General features: G+C 47.9%; 1 pseudogene; it reads right to left on the minus strand.

The window, feature by feature from the left end:
* The window catches only part of LOC141078812 (uncharacterized), a 74,044-nt pseudogene that overhangs the window by 28,858 nt on the left and 22,127 nt on the right, over nucleotides 1-23,059 (minus strand).

Consider the following 23,059-nt stretch of genomic DNA (forward strand, 5'->3'; position numbering starts at 1 on the left):
CGATTATCTAACAAAGGCGTATAGTTCGATTCTTAGAGCATGGAGACAGATCTAAATAATTATTTCATTTATTTTCCGAAAGAGGACAGTGGTTACAGATAAAAGTTGCTATAAAATTGAGACATAAAATATGTACAGTACAGGTATAAAATAAAAGTGGAGAAAACAAAGAGATTGCACTCACAGTTCCATATTGTTCCTTAGGCGGACCATGCGGCTAAGGTGGGTGGAGGCGGAGCTGCACTTCTCCGCTCATCTGAGTTCTTGTCAGCACGGACTCTGCAGCTGTTCTGAGCTGGTTTGCCCAGGAAATGCCTTATAGACTTTCCTATGTGACATCACAGAGAGGTGCATTCTGGGTTGATCCCACCTCTCTTATCCAAGTTATGTTTTGGCTACAAAACTTAGATTAGCTATAACTTTATGGGAGAAGCTGGTATGGACTCATCAGTGGTATCATGTTTCCCAGCGTAATGAGCCCATCAAGAAAACATCAAGCATCTATGCGATATGACCATCCATTTGGGCGCAAATCCTATCTCATGTTCTGGACAGGGTAGAACTTCGAAACATACGCGGTCTCGAAGCTGGGACCGCTCAGGTTACAAAAATATGATTTTCATATCTCTAGGGTATTTGGTTCTTATGGTATAGTCTCTCATAGTTTTATTCGTTTCAAACAAAGAAGTTTAGTTCCCGCACTTTTTTCTCTTTCAGCTGAGAGAAGCCAAATGGTGTGAGGAAGATGGTCTAGCTAATTAACATTCCTGCTCTTCCAGAGGAAGTGGCAGGGTTGGTAAAACCTGGGGGGAAGGAATTCCTACTACTGACAGTTTACTCCATCCTAGGATGGAGGATTTGTTAGCACATTGCAACAGAAAACATATCTTGCAGATATTGTACATCACACCTCCCCCCTTAAGAGGGCGCTAAGGAGGCATTACCTCTCGGTAATCGGCCATGCGCACCTCAGCGGGTTCGCCCCGGCGGGACAACCCATCGGCATTGCCGTTTTCACTGACCTTCCTGTGTTTTACAGTAAAATCGTACTGTTGAAGGGCAAGGCTCCAGCGGAGCAATCTTCCATTGGTTCCGGACACTGTGTGCAACCAGCTCAGAGGGTTGTGGTCGGTTACCACCGTGAAGGCGCGCCCATACAGGTAGGGCTGCAAACGCTGCAGTGCCCACACCATGGCCAGACACTCCTTCTCGATGGTCGAGTATGCCACTTCCCTCGGCAAAAGTTTCCGGCTCAGGTACAACACGGGGTGCTCTTGGTCCCCCGAGTCGACCTGGCTAAGCACAGCACCGAGGCCAAACTCGCTGGCGTCGGTCTGTACCAGAAACGGGCGACTGCTGTCGACTGCTCTCAACACTGGAGAGTTGCACAGGGCTGCTTTCAAAGCTTGGAAAGCTGCCTCACAGTCATCTGTCCAGTTGACTGTTTGGGGTAGCCTCTGCTTGGTGAGGTCAGTCAAGGGTTTGGCAAGGGCGCTATAGTCCTGTACGAACCGCCTATAGTACCCTGCAGTGCCCAAGAAGGACTTCACCTGTTTCTTGGTCCTGGGGGTGGGCCAGGACACGATTGCGTCCACTTTTCCTGGCTCCGGACTCATGGAACCCCCGCCTACCCGGTGCCCCAGGTAGTGGACCTTGCGCATGCCTATCTGGCACTTCCCCGGCTTGATGGTCAGGCCTGCCTGGTGAAGACGCTTGAGCACCTCCTGGAGGTGCTGAAGGTGTTCCTCCCAGGTGGAACTGAAGACGGCAATATCGTCTAAGTACGCCACGGCGTACTCCTCCAGTCCCCGAAGCAGGTGGTTGACCATCCGCTGGAAAGTGGCAGGGGCATTCTTCATGCCGAAGGGCATGACCGTGGACTCGTACAGTCCAAAGGGGGTGATAAAGGCGGATTTCTCCTGCGCCTCAGGGCTCAGGGGAATCTGCCAGTATCCCCGACTCAAATCCATGATGGATATGTAGTTGGCGTTTGTCAACCGCTCGAGCAGATCCTCGATGCGCGGCATTGGGTGGGCATCAGAGGTTGTGATGGCGTTGACCCCCTGTAGTCCACGCAGAACCGGGTGGTTCGATCCTTTTTAGGAACGAGGACTACAGGTGAAGCCCACGCACCTTTTGACCGTCGAATCACTCCCAGCCTTAACATCTCATCGACCTCTCGGCGCATGACTTGTTGCACCGTTTCAGAGATCCGATAAGGTGTTCGCCGTAATGGGGCATGATTCCCGGTGTCCACCTCATGAACCGCTAACTCCGTCCTCCCAGGACGGTTGGTGAACACGGGCCGGAAGAGTTCCAGGGTGGCCATCAACTGCAACCGCTGGGACACGGTGAGCGAACCACTTATCTCCATGTCCTCAATGGACCCATTGGCCTTGGCCTGGGCCAGCATGTCCAGGAGGGAATCTTCCTCCCCATCCTCTGGCAGATTGCAGACCGGTAGGATGCAAGCTTCACGTTCGTAGTGCGCCTTCAGCATGTTGACGTGAAAGGCCTTGCGCCTACCCCGAGCATGGTCAAGCGTGACCACGTAGGTGACCGGGTTGAGCTGTTGGTGGACGACGTACGGGCCTTCCCAGGCTGCCTGAAGCTTATCCGTTGGTACAGGGACCAGCGCCCACACCTTTTGGCCCACCTGGTAGGTCCGCTCCCGGGCGTTCTGGTCGTACCAGTGCTTCTGGTCAGCCTGAGCCTGCGTCATGTTGTCATGCACCAACTGCGTCAAGGTCTGCATCTTGTCACGGAAGCGCATGACATAATCCACGATGGACACTTCTGTGGGGTTTGGCTCATCTTCCCAGGATTCTCTTATCAACCCAAGGGGTCCCCGGACTCGCCTGCCATACAGGAGCTCGAAGGGGGAGAACCCGGTCGAGGCCTGCGGAACTTCTCTGTAAGCGAACAGCAGGTGTGGGAGGTACCGCTCCCAGTCGCGCCCTTGGGTCTCAACCAGTATGCGGAGCATCTGTTTGAGGGTACCGTTGAAACGTTCACACAAACCATTAGTCTGTGGGTGATACGGACTCGATACCAGCTGCGTCACCTGCATTTTCTCAGAGAGCCTCCATTAGGCGAGACATGAATTGGGGCCCTTGATCGGTAAGCATCTCCCTGGGAAATCCTACTCTTGAAAAGATGGTCACCAGTGCGTCAGCCACCTTATCTGCCCTGGTTGAAGACAGAGCTACTGCCTCTGGGTACCGGGTAGCGTAGTCTACCACGGTGAGAATGTATCGCTTTCCGGAGCTGCTGGGGACGGACAGCGGTCCTACAATGTCCACCGCGATTCTCTGGAAAGGCTCCTCTATCACCGGCAAAGGAATAAGGGGAGCCTTAAGAGCAGGCCCCGCCTTACCCACTTTTTGACAGGTGGCACAGGAGCGGCAGTAGTGTGTTACATCTGTCCCCATCTTGGGCCAATAGAAGTGTTGAGACAGCCGTGCCTTTGTTTTGCTGATCCCCAAGTGTCCAGCGAGTGGAATCTCATGGGCAATCCGCAACAACTCAGTTCTGAACTGATAGGGGACGACCAGCTGTCTTTCCCTCAACCACTCCTTTTTAGGATCTCCGGGTACTGTCTCCCGGTACAACCTTCCTCGTTCCCAGAACACCCTCTCCTTATCAGACTTGGAGGTGGGCGTCTCGGCGAGACCTCTCAATTTCTCCAGGCTGGCATCTGAGTGCAGAGCAGCCTGGAACTCCATGCTGGAGGCTGCCAGAAGTGACGTCAGGGTCCCCTCTTTACTGGGACCCTCTGGAACCGGCTCTGGGTTCACCTCTGGTTCAGTCTCTCCTGTAGCAGCAGAGGGTCCAGAAGACAGTGCGTTACCTGCGATCTGGGCACTCTGACTGCGTGTGACAGCTGCTATGTATGCTGTCTCCCTGGGGATTTCTTCAGACCCACCAGCCGGTGCTGCCCTGGGCTCTCCCTCCCCATCCACCCCCAACACTTTAGGAGCAGTGCTACTTATGGGCCAGTTACCTTCCTCGGTGGCACTGGTCAGCTGCATGGCATTACCTTCCTCATGGTCCCCATGCACCTCCCCATTTCCTTGAGCACCGTTGCTTACTCCTGCCAGGGGTTCCTCAGCCGTCTCACTCCGCAGAGTGATGGGGCTGAGCACTTCGGTACCTGTGGACACATCTACCGCTTCAAAGAAAGGGTTAACGGGTTCAGTCGGCACAGATACATCAACATCATCATCATCCTTCCTAGGAGAAGAATGGTTATCAGTTTGCTTTGGTACATTCACATCAGCATCAGCATCGTACCTGGGGAAAGAATGGTTGTTAGTTGCATCATTACTCATCAAGGCATTAGCAGGTAACACATTCAGTTTCCCGTCATCATCATCATCATCAGGGTTAACGTTACCCTTATTATCAGTTTGGGGAAGGGTGTCAGGGACGTAGTATGCAACCATCCGCCCCAAGTCAGTCCCCAATAAAACATCAGTGGGCAGGTTTTCAGACACTCCCACCTCCCTCAACCCGCTCCCAGCACCCCAATCAAGAAAAACTCGTGCCACTGGCAAGGGACAACGGGTGCCTCCAATCCCGGTGACAGTCAGGGTTTTCCCCTCAACAAACTCTTCAGGGGCCGCCAGTCCAGGACGGATGAGGGTTCGTTCAGCCCCGGTGTCCTTGAGGCCTGTAGCAAGACGGGCCCCCACCTGAACAGGTTGAACGTTGTCGTCAGCCCTCCCAACCACACCTCCCACCAAAAGAACAGAGGCGTTGGGCCCGGGGGCCTTGGCTGGGGGGTTCTTCGGCCTATTCGGACAGGTGTAAGAGAAGTGACCAGGCCGCTTGCAGTGGTGACACAGGCGACTGTCAGTAGCCGGCCGGTTGTTGGCAACAGGGACAGGGCCTCCGGAGGGACGGCTAGCTGGGGCATTGGGGTTGGTTGCTGGCTTACCCCCTTTCCAGCTGGTGGCGACTGGCCTCCGCGTCTCGGGCTTCCGGTTGGCCTCGTGGTTGTCGGCGATCTGCGCCGCTTTGTCCGCGTTCGTTGGTTCGCGGTCCAGGATGAACTGTCGGACCTCAGCTGGGCAGAGATGCAGGAACTGGTCTTTGATCATCAGGTCCCGTAGCTGCTCAAAGGTTTCAACGGACAGTCCATGGATCCACTGGTCAAAGTGGGTCCTGAGTCCTTGCACCACATCACTGTAGCTATCATGTGGGCCACGTTGGAGGTGCCGGAACTTCTTTCGGTATACCTCAGGTGTCAGCCGGTATTTGGCGATCAGCGCCTGCTTTATGGCGTCATAGTCGTCATCGGCTTCTGGCGGAAGAGAAGCAAATGCCTCCAGGACTTTGCCCTTTAGCCCTGGGGTCAAGTACCTTGCCCATTGGTTTCTAGGCAGCTGGTACTGTCTGCAGGCTTTCTCAAAGGCTCGCAGAAATGTGTCCAAGTCCCCATCCTTTTCCATCACGGGAAAATGCTCTGGCCGGGGTTTAGGAGTCTGGACGCTGCTGGGCTCACTGCTTCGGGCTGTGGGGGCATTCCCACCCCGCTGGAGTACCTCCAGTTCATGGGCCCTCTGCGCCTCCCTCTCGGCTCGCTGCTCTGCTCTCTCAGCCTCCGCTCGGCGCTCAGCTCTCTCAGCCTGGGCTTGACGCTCGGCTTGGGCCTCCTGCCGATATTGCTGGATCAGCCTCACCCGCCCATCACTGTCTTCGGCGGGGAGTGCGTCCAAGGCCATTTGCAGATAGGGGTCCACCCCGTCCTGGTTGAATGTGGGGCCAGCGCTCAGGAGTGGAGCCTCTGCTGCAGCCCCATTGCCACTTGGGCCAACTTCTGCGCTCGCTGGATTCTGGTCGTTGTCCAGCTGCACTAGAGCCGCGATCATTTGAGCTCTGTTTTTGTTCGTGGCGTCAAGGCCTTGGTACGTGCATAACCCAGCAAGAACTTCCTTTGTCTGCCGGTTGTACCAAGGTTCTCCTTTTGCCGCCATGGTTGCCAAATAAAAGATAGAAAAAGAAAAACGAAGAAACGGGAGGGGGATACTTGCAAGTACACACTAATGTCTCAGGACTAGTAACCACTGAGTCTGTTCTCCAAAACCTATGATGCAGGATTCCCGCAGGAACCGTGCAGGTTTTTAGTGAGAGGAATGATTGCTCAAACCAAATCACTAATGCTCTAGGATTATCCCACCGCTCTGCCACCAATATGTGACGAACAGCCCACCGCCGTTCGTCCACTTACGGGCGACGACTAACGGGGGTCCCGCTGCCACCAAAACGCGACGGACAGCGGACCCTGTGTCACCACTATGTCACAATCCCACCACTGACACCGGTGTATCAGCGGACGGAGGGACATGACACAATGCCGGCACACGGCTATCACAGGCGCAGTGGGGCTTATCTTAGTTATCCCACCACTGGCACCATGTGACAAAAATATCCAGCAAGCTAATCTCGCTCTACAATTTGCCGCAGGGGGAGTTTAATTTGGATGCCCCACCACTGCTATCAATCTTCCAAGTACTGCGGGGATTTGTGTATATCCCACTTTCTCAGTTCCACCTTGGAACTCGCAGCTCTCCGGCGCCCCCCTTACCCTCAGGTCAGTCAGGGAACTGCACCTAGGATAATTGGTCGCCGGACGGGCTGCCTGTTGTGAACCGGCAATTAGGCTTCTGCAGTAAGGGAATTATCAATGCTGTGGCTGCAGACCCTTATTCAGCAATATAAGACCCTTCTGTACTGCCAGCAAGCCGTAATAGCCGTACACAACGTGCTGCCACCAGTCACGGTTACTTAATTCACAGTGTTAAATTAAGAGGGTCCGTGGCAAACCCCTTGAATTAGTAGCGATTATCTAACAAAGGCGTATAGTTCGATTCTTAGAGCATGGAGACAGATCTAAATAATTATTTCATTTATTTTCCGAAAGAGGACAGTGGTTACAGATAAAAGTTGCTATAAAATTGAGACATAAAATATGTACAGTACAGGTATAAAATAAAAGTGGAGAAAACAAAGAGATTGCACTCACAGTTCCATATTGTTCCTTAGGCGGACCATGCGGCTAAGGTGGGTGGAGGCGGAGCTGCACTTCTCCGCTCATCTGAGTTCTTGTCAGCACGGACTCTGCAGCTGTTCTGAGCTGGTTTGCCCAGGAAATGCCTTATAGACTTTCCTATGTGACATCACAGAGAGGTGCATTCTGGGTTGATCCCACCTCTCTTATCCAAGTTATGTTTTGGCTACAAAACTTAGATTAGCTATAACTTTATGGGAGAAGCTGGTATGGACTCATCAGTGGTATCATGTTTCCCAGCGTAATGAGCCCATCAAGAAAACATCAAGCATCTATGCGATATGACCATCCATTTGGGCGCAAATCCTATCTCATGTTCTGGACAGGGTAGAACTTCGAAACATACGCGGTCTCGAAGCTGGGACCGCTCAGGTTACAAAAATATGATTTTCATATCTCTAGGGTATTTGGTTCTTATGGTATAGTCTCTCATAGTTTTATTCGTTTCAAACAAAGAAGTTTAGTTCCCGCACTTTTTTCTCTTTCAGCTGAGAGAAGCCAAATGGTGTGAGGAAGATGGTCTAGCTAATTAACATTCCTGCTCTTCCAGAGGAAGTGGCAGGGTTGGTAAAACCTGGGGGGAAGGAATTCCTACTACTGACAGTTTACAATGTCCTAGGATGGAGGATTTGTTAGCACATTGCAACAGAAAACATATCTTGCAGATATTGTACATCACACAGGGCACAGAGCCTTATCATCGCCAGACTTCCTAGCGAATCTCTGCCTGTCTGCATTCCTGTTTTTGCCCGCATATTCCAACTCCTCTGTTATTCTGTATCTGTTTTGCCGTGTATCTCCGAATAAACTTCAACCTCAGCTTCAAGAAGAATTGTCTGCAGTTTTATCCGGCTCTTCCAACTCTCCCGATAGGAACATTTTCTTACACTCCCCAGTCCCACAAGCTCGCTGCCTCGGGGTAATCCTTGACGCTGATCTCTCCTTCAAACCACATATCCAAGCCCTTTCCACTTCCTGCCGACTTCAACTCAAAAATATTTCACGAATCCGTTCATTCCTCAACCAAAAATCTGCAAAAACCCTAGTCCATGCCCTCATAATCTCTCGCCTTGACTACTGCAACCTCCTGCTCTGTGGCCTCCCCTCGAACACTCTCGCACCCCTCCAATCTATTCTAAACTCCGCTGCCCGACTAATCCACCTGTCCCCCCGCTATTCCCCAGCTTCTCCCCTCTGTCAATCCCTTCACTGGCTCCCCATTGCCCAGAGACTCCAGTACAAAACCCTAATCATGACATACAAAGCCATCCACAACCTGTCTCCTCCATACATCTGTGACCTCGCCTCCCGGTACTTTCCTGCATGCAACCTCCGATCCTCACAAGATCTCCTTCTCTACTCCCCTCTTATTTCCTCTTCCCACAATCGCAGACAAGATTTCTCTCGCGCATCACCCCTACTCTGGAACTCTCTACCACAACATATCAGACTCTCACCTACCAACGAAACCTTCAAAAAGAGCCTGAAGACCCACCTCTTCCGACAAGCCTACAACCTGCAGTAACCACCGATCGACCAAACCGCTGCATGACCAGCTCTACCCTCGCCTACTGTATTTTCACCCATCCCTTGTAGATTGTGAGCCTTCGCGGGCAGGGTCCTCTCTCCTCCTGTACCAGTTATGACTTGTATTGTTTAACATTATTGTACTTGTTTTTATGTATACCCCTCCTTACATGTACAGCGCCATGGCATAAATGGCGCTATAACAATAAATAATAATAATAATCAGAACCTCCCACTTCCGTCTCCATGACTTTTCACGCGCTGCTCCAATTCTTTGGAATACACTTCCCAAGTCAATACGATTAGTCCCCAAACCCCACAATTTTAAGCTTGCCCTAAAAACACATTTGTTCAGACTGGCCTACCGCCTCAACACATTAACCTAATCTATCCCTGTGTGGCACAGCCAAAAGTTTTACCATAACCAGGTTCCCCTAAATCATGTTCCCACATGCTTTATGCATTTAATAGCCCTCGGTTTCTGTACTGTTACATACTTTGGCTGTTAACTGGTTCATGCAGCAACAGGAACACCCGATTTGTACACTATGGCCGGTCCAAACAATGAAGGCAACTGTTACCACCCACCTTTCGTGCCTCTCTCTTTCCTCATAGACGGTAAGCTTGTGAGCAGGGCCCTCATTCCTCTTGGTAACTGTTATGATCTATGTGATTATTGTTATGCTGTAATGTCTATTGTCTGTACAAATCCCCTCTGAAATTTAAAGTGCTGCGGAATATGTCGGCGCTATAGAAATAAAATTATTATTATTATTATGAGCGGAGATACAAAGTAATCACCGAAAAACAGTGTTTAGAAATAATAGAATAGAGATGGGTGATACCGCTCTACATATGTTACATAGGTGATACTGCGACTATACACCCCAGTCACAGTATCACCTATATAATGTATACACAGCACTCACCTATATGATGTATGCAACATAATATATTGCTGCCTTAATATAGTGCACAATGTAGAGTTGTGCGTATATATACACACACATATACACACACCCCATATATGAAAAATGTACAGATGTTTATATACTATGTTGCTGTGTATATAGTGTGGAATCAACACTATATACTCTGGCCCATCTCCATACTATATACACAGCTCCACTCTACATTCCTTACCACAGTATCTATTGTGGAGCTGTGTATACTTCTGTCCTGTATACATTGTGTAATTCTTTAGTTTCTGCTCTTATTGTGTGTGTGTGTGTGTGTGTGTGTGTGTACTGTATATATATGCACATACTTCCTTCTCACCCCTCAATGGGGGTGGTCTTTGTTGTCCTTTCTCATTCTCGGGTCCTCTACCAGAGACCTGGGAGATTGAGGGTTCTGCGCAGGATCTTGGTTGTTCCCAGCATTACGCTTTTCTGGACAGGGCTCAGATGTTGGTCCTGGGATCTGTTGTAGCCATTCTTCCAACTTAGGGGTCACTACGCCAAGTGCTCCTATCACCACTGGAATCACTGTGGCCTTCACATTCCACATCTTCTCCAGTTCTCCTTTGAGGCCTTGGTATTTCTCCAGCTTCTCATATTCCTTCTTTCTGATGTTGCTGTCACTTGGCACTGCCACATCTATTATCATTGCTGTCTTCTGGTCCTTGTCTACTATGACAATGTCTGGTTGGTTAGCCAACACCTGCTGCTTATCAGTCTGGATCTTGAAGTCCCACAGGATTTTAGCCCTTTCATGCTCCACCACTTTTTCTGGGGTCTCCCACCTGGACTTAGGGGGGCTTAGCTCATATGCTGTGCAGATGTTCCTGTATACAATTCCCGCTACTTGGTTGTGGTGTTCAGTATACGCTGTTCTTGCATTTTACATCCTGCCACTATGTGCTGGACGGTTTCTGAGGTTTCTTTGCATAGTCTGCACCTTGGGTCTTGTCTTGTGTGGTAGATTCCTGCTTCTATGGATCTTGTACTTAGTGCTTGCTCTTGTGCCGCTATGATTAGTGCCTCTGTGCTGTCTCGGAGTCCAGCTTTCTCCAGCCATTGGTGGGATTTCTCTGTGTCAGCTACCTCCATTATCTGTCGATGGTACATCCCATGCAGCGGCTTGTCTTGCCATGGCGCTTCATGTTCCTGCTCTTCCTTCCAGATCTGTTGTTGCTGCCATAGGCTTTCTCTCAGCAACTCACCTTCTGGAGCCATTCTTCTGATGTATTCCTGGATACACCTTGTTTCATCCGTGATGGTGGCTTGGACACTTATCAAGCCTCGACCACCCTCCTTTCTGTTGGTATACAATCTTTGGATGCTAGACTTAGGGTGGAGACCTCATGCATTGTGAGGAGCTTTCGTGTCTTCACACCTGCAGCTTCCATCTCTTCTTTTGGCCAGCACACCATGCCAGCAGGGTATCTGATAACTGGCAGGGCATATGTATTGATGGCGCGGATTTTATTCTTCCCATTGAGCTGGCTCTTCAGGACCTGTCTTACCCTTTGATGGTATTTAGATGTTGCTTCTTTCCCGCCTCCTCATTATGGTTCCCGTATCCCTGTGGGATGCTGAGGTACTTGTAGCATGTCTGTACATCTGCTATGTGCGCTGCTGGTACTTCCACTCCATCGGTCCTGACTACCTTGCCTCTCTTTATTACCAACCGGCCGCACTTCTCCATATATTCATTCATGCAGCTTTATATGAAAATCCCTATTATAATTGCCAGACCTGAATTAACAAGCATTTCTCACCTACTGTGTCCCCCCATTTCCTTGTAGATTGTAAGCTTGCGAGCAGGGACCTCACTCCTAATGTCACTGTTTGAATTGTCTTAACTTGTATTGAATTTATTGTCTGTACATGTCCCCGCTTAATTGTAAAGTGCTGCGGAATATGTTGGCGCTATATAAATAAAAATTATTATTATTATTATTATATATAAACATATATATTAATCACTCCGATAAGTTGTGAAAAAAGTGTCGGACTCTTTATTAGCCCATGTGGTAACGTTTCACATCCATAACATAACCTTTCTCTGCTGTGGAACTGAACTGTTGCCACATGGGCTAATAAAGAGTCCACCCCTCCCCCGCTTGCTCAGGGCCCTGGCACTTGCGATACTTAACTCTTCCTGCACCTCCACTGCGGCGTCTTCTGATTGTGATGTTTCAGGTCAGAGGGTGCAGTGACGTCACTTCTGTGCTCCCTCTGTCTGAACAGTCACAGTGCAAAGAGCCGGAAGACGCCGACGTTGAGGAGCCCGGAGCAGAGCAGCGGCCAGCGAGGAGAGGGGAGGATTTCAGGTTGTTTTTTTTTTTAAATGTTTTGAGCAATATATGGGGCCCATCATATACTGGAGCATCATATAGGGTCCCATTATATACTGAAGCATAATATGGGGCTCATTATATATGGAGCAATATATGGGGCCCATTATATATGGAGCATCATATGGGGCTCATTATACTAAATGGAGCAATATATGGGGATCATTATTCTGTATAGAGCATTATATGGGACTTATTATTCTGTATGGAGCAATACATGGGGCTCATACTGTATGGAGCAATACATGGGGCTCATTATACTGTATGGAGGACTATGTGGTGCCCATAATACTGTTTGCAGGACTATACTGTCTGATTTATGACCTACTGACCTCATCATCTCCAGCCTCGACTATTGCAACATCCTTTTCTGTGGCCTCCCTGCTAACACCCTTGCACCTCTTCAGTCCATTCTCAACTCTGCTGCCCGACTAATTCATCTCTCTCCTTGCTACTCCTCCGCTTCTCCCCTCTGCAAATCTCTTCACTGGCTCCCATTCCCTCAGCGTATCCAGTTCAAATTACTAATACTGACCTACAAGGCCATCTACAACCTGTCTCCTCCTCACATCTCTGAACTAATCTCCAGATACCTCCCCTCACGTAATCTCCGGTCCTCCCAAGACCTCCTTCTCTCCTCCACACTTATTCGCTCCTCACCCAACCGCCTCCAAGACGTCTCCCGAATAGCCCCCATCCTCTGGAATTCCCTGCCCCAACACGTCCGGCTATGAACCACACTCGGATCCTTCAGACGGAACCTGAAAACCCACCTCTTCAGGAAAGCCTACAGCCTGCAGTGATCCTCGCTGCCTACTCACCACTACTGGAGCTACCGCCTCACCATCACTGGAACCGCTGCAACTCTCCAACCTACTGTCTCCTTCCCCACCATCCTGTAGCATGTAAGCCCGAAAGGGCAGGGTCCTCTCTCCCCTCTGTATCAGTCTGTGATTATTAGTTTGATTGCTGTAAGTGATATCTGTAATCTGTATGTAACCCCTTCTCATGTACAGCACCATGGAACCAATGGTGCTATAGAAAGAAATACTAATAATAATTGTAGAATATACAATAGCTATCACTCATGTAATGTATTGTATACCTGTATTTCTCTGCTGTATCTCTGCATTATGAATTGTGGGACGTGTAAAAGGGGCCACTGAGACTTTCACCCGGGGCCCGCAAAAACCTGCAGCCGGCCCTGTATGCACAGCACAGTACCACTTCTCCTGTCCTGTTGTCATTGGAATTTGGGAGGGTCAATACTGGTTTAGTATTTTCAATATTACTATGGCCAAATAAAAATAAAATATTGGAAAAGGTGTTTAAATGGATTATCCCAAATTAGTCCGCTCTCCTCTGGATAGGGGATAACTTTCCAATTGCTGAAGATCCGACTGCTGGGATCCCCATGATCCTTAAAATCGGAGCTCTGTAGATCACCATGTAAATGCCGCTGTGGTCAATCATACGCACTGTGGCGCCATTCACATGTGGCACTATGAATATCTCCTTTTAGGAGAGTGAAGAGGGGACGACAAAGTAAAGCAAAATTCACTGGTCGGGGTGAGGAGTGTTATAGCTGGTGGGCTGGTGAGGTTTGTGTGGCAGGGCTGCTTTTTTGTCCCAGTCCGGCCCTGATATACACGATAATATACAGATACAGGCCGGTGTCCGAATCATACATGTACATATACAGATAATGGCCAGTGACTGGATCATACATGTACATATACACATACTGGCCGGTGTCCGGATCATACATGTACATATACAGATACTGGCCGGTTTCCGGATCATACATGTACATATACAGACACTGGCCGGTGACCGGATCATACATGTACATATACAGATACTGGCCGGTGTCCGGATCATACATGTACATATACAGACACTGGCCGGTGTCCGGATCACTTATGTACATATACAGATACTGGCCGGTGACCGGATCATACATGTACATATACAGGTACTGGCCGGTGACCGGATCATACATGTACATATACAGATACTGGCCGGTGACCGGATCACACATGTACATACAGTGGGGAAAAAAAGTATTTAGTCAGTCAGCAATAGTGCACGTTCCACCACTTAAAAAGATGAGAGGCGTCTGTAATTTACATCATAGGTAGACCTCAACTATGGGAGACAAACTGAGAAAAAAAAAATCCAGAAAATCACATTGTCTGTTTTTTTTTCATTTTATTTGCATATTATGGTGGAAAATAAGTATTTGGTCAGAAACAAAATTTCATCTCAATACTTTGTGATATATCCTTTGTTGGCAATGACAGAGGTCAAACGTTTTCTGTAAGTCTTCACAAGGTTGCCACACACTGTTGTTGGTATGTTGGCCCATTCCTCCATGCAGATCTCCTCTAGAGCAGTGATGTTTTTGGCTTTTCGCTTGGCAACACGGACTTTCAACTCCCTCCAAAGGTTTTCTATAGGGTTGAGATCTGGAGACTGGCTAGGCCACTCCAGGACCTTGAAATGCTTCTTACGAAGCCACTCCTTCGTTGCCCTGGCGGTGTGCTTTGGATCATTGTCATGTTGAAAGACCCAGCCACGTTTCATCTTCAATGCCCTTGCTGATGGAAGGACGTTTGCACTCAAAATCTCACGATACATGGCCCCATTCATTCTTTCATGTACCCGGATCAGTCGTCCTGGCCCCTTTGCAGAGAAACAGCCCCAAAGCATGATGTTTCCACCACCATGCTTTACAGTAGGTATGGTGTTTGATGGATGCAACTCAGTATTCTTTTTCCTCCAAACACGACAAGTTGTGTTTCTACCAAACAGTTCCAGTTTGGTTTCATCAGACCATAGGACATTCTCCCAAAACTCCTCTGGATCATCCAAATGCTCTCTAGCAAACTTCAGACGGGCCCAGACATGTACAGGCTTAAGCAGTGGGACACGTCTGGCACTGCAGGATCTGAGTCCATGGTGGCGTAGTGTGTTACTTATGGTAGGCCTTGTTACATTGGTCCCAGCTCTCTGCAGTTCATTCACTAGGTCCCCCCTCGTGGTTCTGGGATTTTTGCTCACCGTTCTTGTGATCATTCTGACCCCACGGGGTGGGATTTTGCGTGGAGCACCAGATCGAGGGAGATTATCAGTGGTCTTGTATGTCTTCCATTTTCTAATTATTGCTCCCACAGTTGATTTCTTCACTCCAAGCTGGTTGGCTATTGCAGATTCAGTCTTCCCAGCCTGGTGCAGGGCTACAATTTTGTTTCTGGTGTCCTTTGACAGCTCTTTGGTCTTCACCATAGTGGAGTTTGGAGTCAGACTGTTTGAGGGTGTGCACAGGTGTCTTTTTATACTGATAACAAGTTTAAACAGGTGCCATTACTACAGGTAATGAGTGGAGGAAAGAGGAGACTCTTAAAGAAGAAGTGACAGGTCTGTGAGAGCCAGAAATCTTGATTGCTTGTTTCTGACCAAATACTTATTTTCCACCATAATATGCAAATAAAATGAAAAAAAACCAGACAATGTGATTTTCTGGATTTTTTTTTCTCAGTTTGTCTCCCATAGTTGAGGTCTACCTATGATGTAAATTACAGACGCCTCTCATCTTTTTAAGTGGTGGAACTTGCACTATTGCTGACTGACTAAATACTTTTTTTCCCCACTGTATACAGATGCTGGCCAGTGACCGGATCATACATGTACATATACAGATACTGGCCGGTGACCGGATCATACATGTACATATACACATACTGGCCGGTGACCGGATCATACATGTACATATACAGATACTGGCCGGTGACCGGGTCATACATGTACATATACAGATGCTGGCCGGTGACCGGATCATACATGTACATATACAGATACTGGCCGGTGACCGGATCACACATGTACATATACAGATACTGGCCGGTGACCGGATCATACACGTACATACACAGATACTGGCCGGTGTCTGGATCATACACGTACATAGACAGATACTGGCCGGTGACCGGATCATACACGTACATAGACAGATACTGGCCGGTGACCGGATCATACACGTACATATACAGATACTGGCCGGTGACCGGATCACACATGTACATATACAGATACTGGCCGGTGACCGGATCACACATGTACATATACAGATACTGGCCGGTGACCGGATCACACATGTACATATACAGATACTGGCCGGTGACCGGATCATACATGTACATATACAGATACTGGCCGGTGACCGGGTCATACATGTACATACAGTTATAGCCATAAGTGTTGACACCCTGGAAAATGTTCCAGAAAATGAAATATTTCACCCAATTACAATTCCACATGTTTTGTTATACACATGTTTATTTCCTTTGTGCATATTGGAACAGCACAAAAAAAAACTGAAAAAAAAAGCAAATTGGACATAATGTCACACAAAACCCCAAAAATGGTCTGGACAAAATTGTTGGCGCCCTCAGCTTAATATTTGGTCATGCCCTTTGGAATAAATAACTGCAACCAGTCTCTTCCTATATCCATCCACAGGCTTCTTACTCCTCTCACCTGGGATTGTGGACGACTCGTCTCACAAACTGCTCCCGGTCTCTCGCATGTGAAGACGTCTTCTCCCAACAGCAATTATAGGATCTCTCCACAGGTGATCCATGGGATTTAGATCCGGACTCATTGCTGCCATTTGAGAACTCTCCAGCGCTTGGTTTCCATCCTTTTCTGGGGGCTTTCTGAAGTACCGCAAGTTTCTGACTATAAGACGCAGCAGGAGCCGGGCGATTCTTCCTGTGGTCCGACGCTGCAGGGCAATGATCTTACTCCCATCCCGGTGCGGCGGGTTCAGCAGGGTCATTGCCGAGATCTCAAACTGCGCATGCGCTGCCTCCAGCTTCCATTTTCCCAGACGCCACACCATCACGGAAATGGAAGTGCAGGGGCTCCGGGCTTTCATAAAATGTCGTCGGAGCCCCCATACCACCAAGCACTGCCGAACTCGCAGCACCATCCTTGGGATGGGATTTCCCGGAGACCACCCCATCGCACCAATGGATGTGCAGGGGCTCCGGGCTTTCAGAAAATGTCATTGGAGCCCCCGCACCATCGAGCACCGCCGATCCTGCCGCACCAGTCTGGGTCATATCATCGTCGGACCACCAAACAACCCATGTGATTCCACTCCACCAGTAGTGCAGATCCCCCCAGGGTAAGCTGAATTCAGGACTGTAAGATGGACCCCCAGATGACAGATACATTTTTTTCACCATTTTTCTTCTGAAAATTTGGGGTGCGTTTTATGGTCCAGTTCGTCTTATAGTCTGAAAAGTACGGTATGTTTGGGGTCACAGTCCTGCTGGAAGAACCATGACATAGGGTGCAAACCCAGCTTTCTGACATTGGGCACTACATTGCCTCCCACAGTTCTTTGTTATTCTGCAGATTTCATGATGCCTTGCACACAGTCAAGGCCCCCAGTGCCAGAGGCAGCAAAACAACCCCAAACATATGACCCTTCATCATATATGACTATAGGTACTGTGCCCTTTTCTTTGTCGGCCTCATTACGTTTTTTGGTAAACAGTAGAATGATGTGCTTTACCAAAAAGCTCCATCTTGGTCTCATCTGTACATAAGACGCTTCCCCGAAGGATTTTGGCTTACTCACGTACATTTTGCAAACTTCAGTCTAGCTCTTTTATGTCTCATGTGACAGCAGTGGGTCCTCCCTGGTCTTCTGCCATAGCATTGTTCATTCACACGTAGACGATAGTTTGCGCTGACACTGATGTATCCTGACAGCTTGAAGTTCTCTGGACCTTGATTGGGGCTCATCAACCATCCTGCATTCCAACCTTTCATCAGTTTCTCTGCCATGCACATGCAGGGAGATTAGCCACAGTGCAAGGGGGTGTAAACTATATTGAGCACCTTGGACAAAGGACCATCAAGATCTCCGGAGATGGACTTGTAACCCTGAGTTTGTTAGTATTTTACAACAGTTTTGGTTCTCAGGTCCTCAGACAGTTCTCATAGTAACATAGTTATTAAGGTTGAAGGAAGACTTTACAGTAAGTCCATCTAGTTCACCCCATATCCTATCCTAACTTGTCCTAACATGTTGATCCAGAGGAAGGCAAAAAAACCCCATGTGGCAAACAGTAAGCTCCACATACGGCAATCAGACTAGCTCCCCGGATCAACGCAATATTAAGGAGACTAGTGTATATACCCTGTAATATTATACTTTTCAAGAAAGGTGTCCAGTCCCTTCTTACATGTTAGTAGGGAATCACTCATTACAACATCATATGGCAGAGAGTTCCATAGTCTCACTGCTCTTACAGTAAAGAATCCGCGTCTCTGAGTATGCTTAAACCTTCTTTCCTCCAGACATAGAGGATGCCCCCTTCTCCCCGTCACAGGTCTAAGAGTAAAAAGATCATTAGAAAGGTCTTTGTACTGTCCCTGCATATATTTATACATTGTAATAAGATCACCCCTAAGAATAACCCCAAGTGTAATAACCTGTCTTGGTATTGCAGACCCCCTAGTTCCCTAATAACCTTGGTCGCTCTTCTCTGCACCCGCTCCAGTTCAGCTATGTCTTTCTTATACATCGGAGACCAGAACTGTACACAGTATTCTAAGTGTGGTCGCACTAGTGACATATATAGAGGTAAAATTATGTTCTCCTCATGAGCATCTATGCCTCTTTTAATGCATCCCATTACTTTATTTCCCTTTGCAGCAGCTGCCTGACACTGGCCGCTAAATGTGAGTTTCTCGTCCACCCATACACCCAGGTCTTTTTCAGTGACAGTTTTGCCCAGTGTTTTACAATTAAGCACATAATTATACATCTTGTTTCTTCTACCCAAGTGCATGACCTTACATTTATCCCCATTAAAGCTCATTTGTCATTTATCAGCCCAAGCTTCTAGTTTACATAAATCCTCCTGTAATATAAAATTGTCCTCCGCTGTACTGACTACCCTGCAGAGTTTAGTGTCATCTGCAAATATTGAAATTCTACTCTCTATGCCCCCTACAAGGTCAATAATAAATATGTTAAAAAGAAGCGGGCCCAATACTGACCCCTGTGGTACCCAATATGACCCTTGCGGTACCCAATACTGACCCCTGTGGTACCCCACTGCTAACCGTGACCCAGGCCGACTGTGCTCCATTAATAACCACCCTTTGTTTCCTATCCCTGAGCCAGCTCTTAACCCACTGACACATATTTTCCCCTATCCCCATTGTTCTCATTTTATGTATCAACCTTTTGTGTGGCACCGTATCAAAAGCTTTTGAAAAGTCCATGTACACCACGTCCACTGCATTCCCTTGGTCCAGTCCGGAACTTACCGCTTCATAAAAGCTTATCAGATTTGTCTGACAGGAATGGTCCCTTGTAAACCCATGTAGGTATTGGGTCATGAGGTTCTTCTTCATCAGCTACTCCAGTATAGTATCTCTTAGAAAACCCTCCAGGATTTTACCCACAGTTGAGGTTAAACTTACTGGCCTATAATTTCCAAGTTCAGTTTTTGTCCCCTTTTTGAATCTTTATCCCACATTTGCTATCCGCCAGTCCTGTGGTACAGAACCTGTTATTATTGAATTTTTAAAGATTAAAAATAATGGTCTATCTATGACTGTGCTTAATTCCTGCAGTCCTCGGGGGAGTATCCCATCCGGGCCCGGGGATTTGTCCACTTTAGTGATATTTAGACGCCACTGTACTTCCTGCTGGGTTAAGCAGGTGACATTTAATGGAGAATTTTTATCCCTGATCATGTTATCCGTCATGGGAATTTTTTGTGTAAATACTGTTGATAAAGTCATTTAGCATATTGGCTTTTTCCTCCTCCTTATCCACCATTTCGCCCAGACTATTATAAAGGGGGCCAACACTATCATTTTTTAGTTTCTTACTATTTATGTAGTTAAAGAATATTTTCGGATTATTTTTTACTTTCTCTGGCAACGAGTCTCTCTGTCTCTTCCCTTCTGTCTGTTCTCCATTTTTAGTGTGGCTCTCACAGACACCTAATGCAAAGATTGAGTCAACTTCTCCCCTTTTTATCTGGTTTCAAGTGTGATTCTAATATTACCCACACATGTTACTTGCCACAGGCGAGTGTGAACGAGCATCACATGCTGGAAACAGTTGTTTACTCACAATTTTGCCTGGCCCATTTTTGGGGTTGTGTGTGAAATGATGTCCAATTTGCCTTTTTCCCCCCTCTGTTTTTTTGTGTGCATTAGAACAACACACAAAGGAAATAAGCGTGTATAACAAAGCATGTGTAATTGGAATTATTTTCTTGGAGAAATACTTCATTTTGTGGAACAATTTCAAGGGTGCCAACACTTTTGGCAATCACTGTACGTATATAAAAATTGAAGGATAGAAGCAGCACCAGCGAGGGTTGTGGGTGTCAAGCCTCCTCGGCAATTAATGCTCCTCCAACATATAAAAGATAATGGAGGCCGCGCACCAATTAGATGACACGACTTGTGCTTTAACAGCCCATGTTGGTGAGAACTCTGCTCATTGTCACCACCTCCTTCTTGGAGAAAGATTCTCACAATGATCTGGAAGGTCACCAACATAAGAGGCACAAGTAGTCATGTAATCGCTGTGCTGCCTCCATTATCATATATACACAGCAAGGGGTGTACTTCATTTTTCTGCATTCTGGCTTAGATTTTGGTAATATATAACACTATGTAATCTGTCATGTGCTAATGCCCATCTGAGGTGTAATTTACTGAACTATCATTATCTGTAAGGTGCAGCGCCACCAGAAGACACCGGTGACCCCATTGTTACATACCTGCTGTATCATCTCCTGGACTCTCCTCCTTCACATCGCTCACACACGGCTGATCGCCCATCATCTGCTCGTCTTCATCCTTCACTTTAATATCAGTCAGATCTCCGCCCTGATGTCACATATATAACAGCTCAGTACAATACAGCAGACATCACCAGGAAGACCCCAAATCTCTGAGCGCCCCCCATATAGATGTGGTGGAGGCCCAGCTTCATCTACCTGGCCACTCTCCGGACAGTCCTGGGAATACGGAGGAGCCGGACGTCTCTCCGGGGGATTTCTTATACGGAGTCCATCTGTAAGAAACAGCCAGACAAGAGAGGGTTACATGGGATGATGGGAGTAGTATCTAGGTGACCCTCTAACAGACATGACTGTCCCCCTCCTTACACTGAGTCCATCTGTAGGAAACAGCCGGACAAGAGAGGGTTACATGGGATGATGGGAGTAGTATCTAGGTGACCCTCTAACAGACATGACTGTCCCCCTCCTTACACTAAGGCCATCTGTAGGAAACAGCCGGACAAGAGAGGGTTACATGAGATGATGGGAGTAGTATCTAGGTGACCCTCTAACAGACATGACTGTCCCCCTCCTTACACTGAGTCCATCTGTAGGAAACAGCCAGACAAGAGAGGGTTACATGGGATGATGGGAGTAGTATCTAGGTGACCCTCTAACAGACATGACTGTCCCCTCCTTACACTGAGTCCATCTGTAGGAAACAGCCGGACAAGAAAGGGTTACATGAGATGATGGGAGTAGTATCTAGGTGACCCTCTAACAGACATGACTGTCCCCCTCCTTACACTGAGGCCATCTGTAGGAAACAGCCGGACAAGAAAGGGTTACATGAGATGATGGGAGTAGTATCTAGGTGACCCTCTAACAGACATGACTGTCCCCTCCTTACACTGAGGCCATCTGTAGGAAACAGCCGGACAAGAGAGTGTTACAGGAGATGATGGGAGTAGTATCTAGGTGACCCTCTAACTGACATGACTGTCCCCCTCCTTACACTGAGGCCATCTGTAGGAAACAGCCGGACAAGAGAGGGTTACATGAGATGATGGGAGTAGTATCTAGGTGACCCTCTAACAGACATGACTGTCCCCCTCCTTACACTGAGGCCATCTGTAGGAAACAGCCAGACAAGAGAGTGTTACATGAGATGATGGGAGTAGTATCTAGGTGACCCTCTAACAGACATGACTGTCCCCTTCCTTACACTGAGGCCATCTGTAGGAAACAGCCAGACAAGAGAGGGTTACATGAGATGATGGGAGTAGTATCTAGGTGACCCTCTAACAGACATGACTGTCCCCCTCCTTACACTGAGGCCATCTGTAGGAAACAGCCGGACAAGAGAATGTTACATGGGATGATGGGAGTAGTATCTAGGTGACCCTCTAACAGACATGACTGTCCCCCTCCTTACACTGAGGCCATCTGTAGGAAACAGCCGGACAAGAGAGGGTTACATGAGATGATGGGAGTAGTATCTAGGTGACCCTCTAACAGACATGACTGTCCCCCTCCTTACACTGAGGCCATCTGTAGGAAACAGCCAGACAAGAGAGGGTTACATGAGATGATGGGAGTAGTATCTAGGTGACCCTCTAACAGACATGCATCTCAATAAATTGTCAACTTTTGCCGTATATCATAATAACATTTTTTGAGTGCCAGAGGTAAAGCAAATCCAAAGGAATCCAGACAAACATTGTCGATGTTTCGGCCTATTTATGGCCTTCCTCAAGAGATATCTGTGTAGTGAGGGATCGCAGAAGTCCGTGCTGCAGCGTTCAAGTCACCTCTAACAGACATGACTGTCCCCCTCCTTACACTGCTGTTCGGACATGAAATCCATCGCCTCATCGTCAGCTATGACTTCATGAAGAAGCTGAAGCCTCAGCTGCCTGTAAGGTGAATGTTTTAGGTGTAGGGGTGTACAGTGGCTTGTAAAAGTTTGTGCACTACTGGTCAAAATTACTGTAACTGTGAACAGTTAAGCAAGCCGAAAGATGAAATTATCTCCAAAGATCACACAATTACGTTGTATTTTAGACAAAAAATAAAAAACATACACAATACAATGTGCGTGTGTGTGCGCGCATGCACACATACACACACACATACATACACACACACACACACACGCACACGCATACACACATACACACACACACACACACGGTATTTTTCAGAATAAAAGATGCACTTTTTGCCTCCAAAATTTGAGAGGAAAGTGGGTGGGTTTGTCTTATAGTCTGGATGCGCCTTAAATTGGCTGTGGGTGGGAGCGACGGAGGAGTAGGTCACAGGAGGTAG

The sequence above is a fragment of the Dendrobates tinctorius genome, unplaced genomic scaffold, assembly GCF_039654945.1.
Source record: "Dendrobates tinctorius isolate UK_male_01 unplaced genomic scaffold, ASM3965494v1 ptg000602l, whole genome shotgun sequence".
Lineage (NCBI taxonomy): Eukaryota > Metazoa > Chordata > Amphibia > Anura > Dendrobatidae > Dendrobates > Dendrobates tinctorius.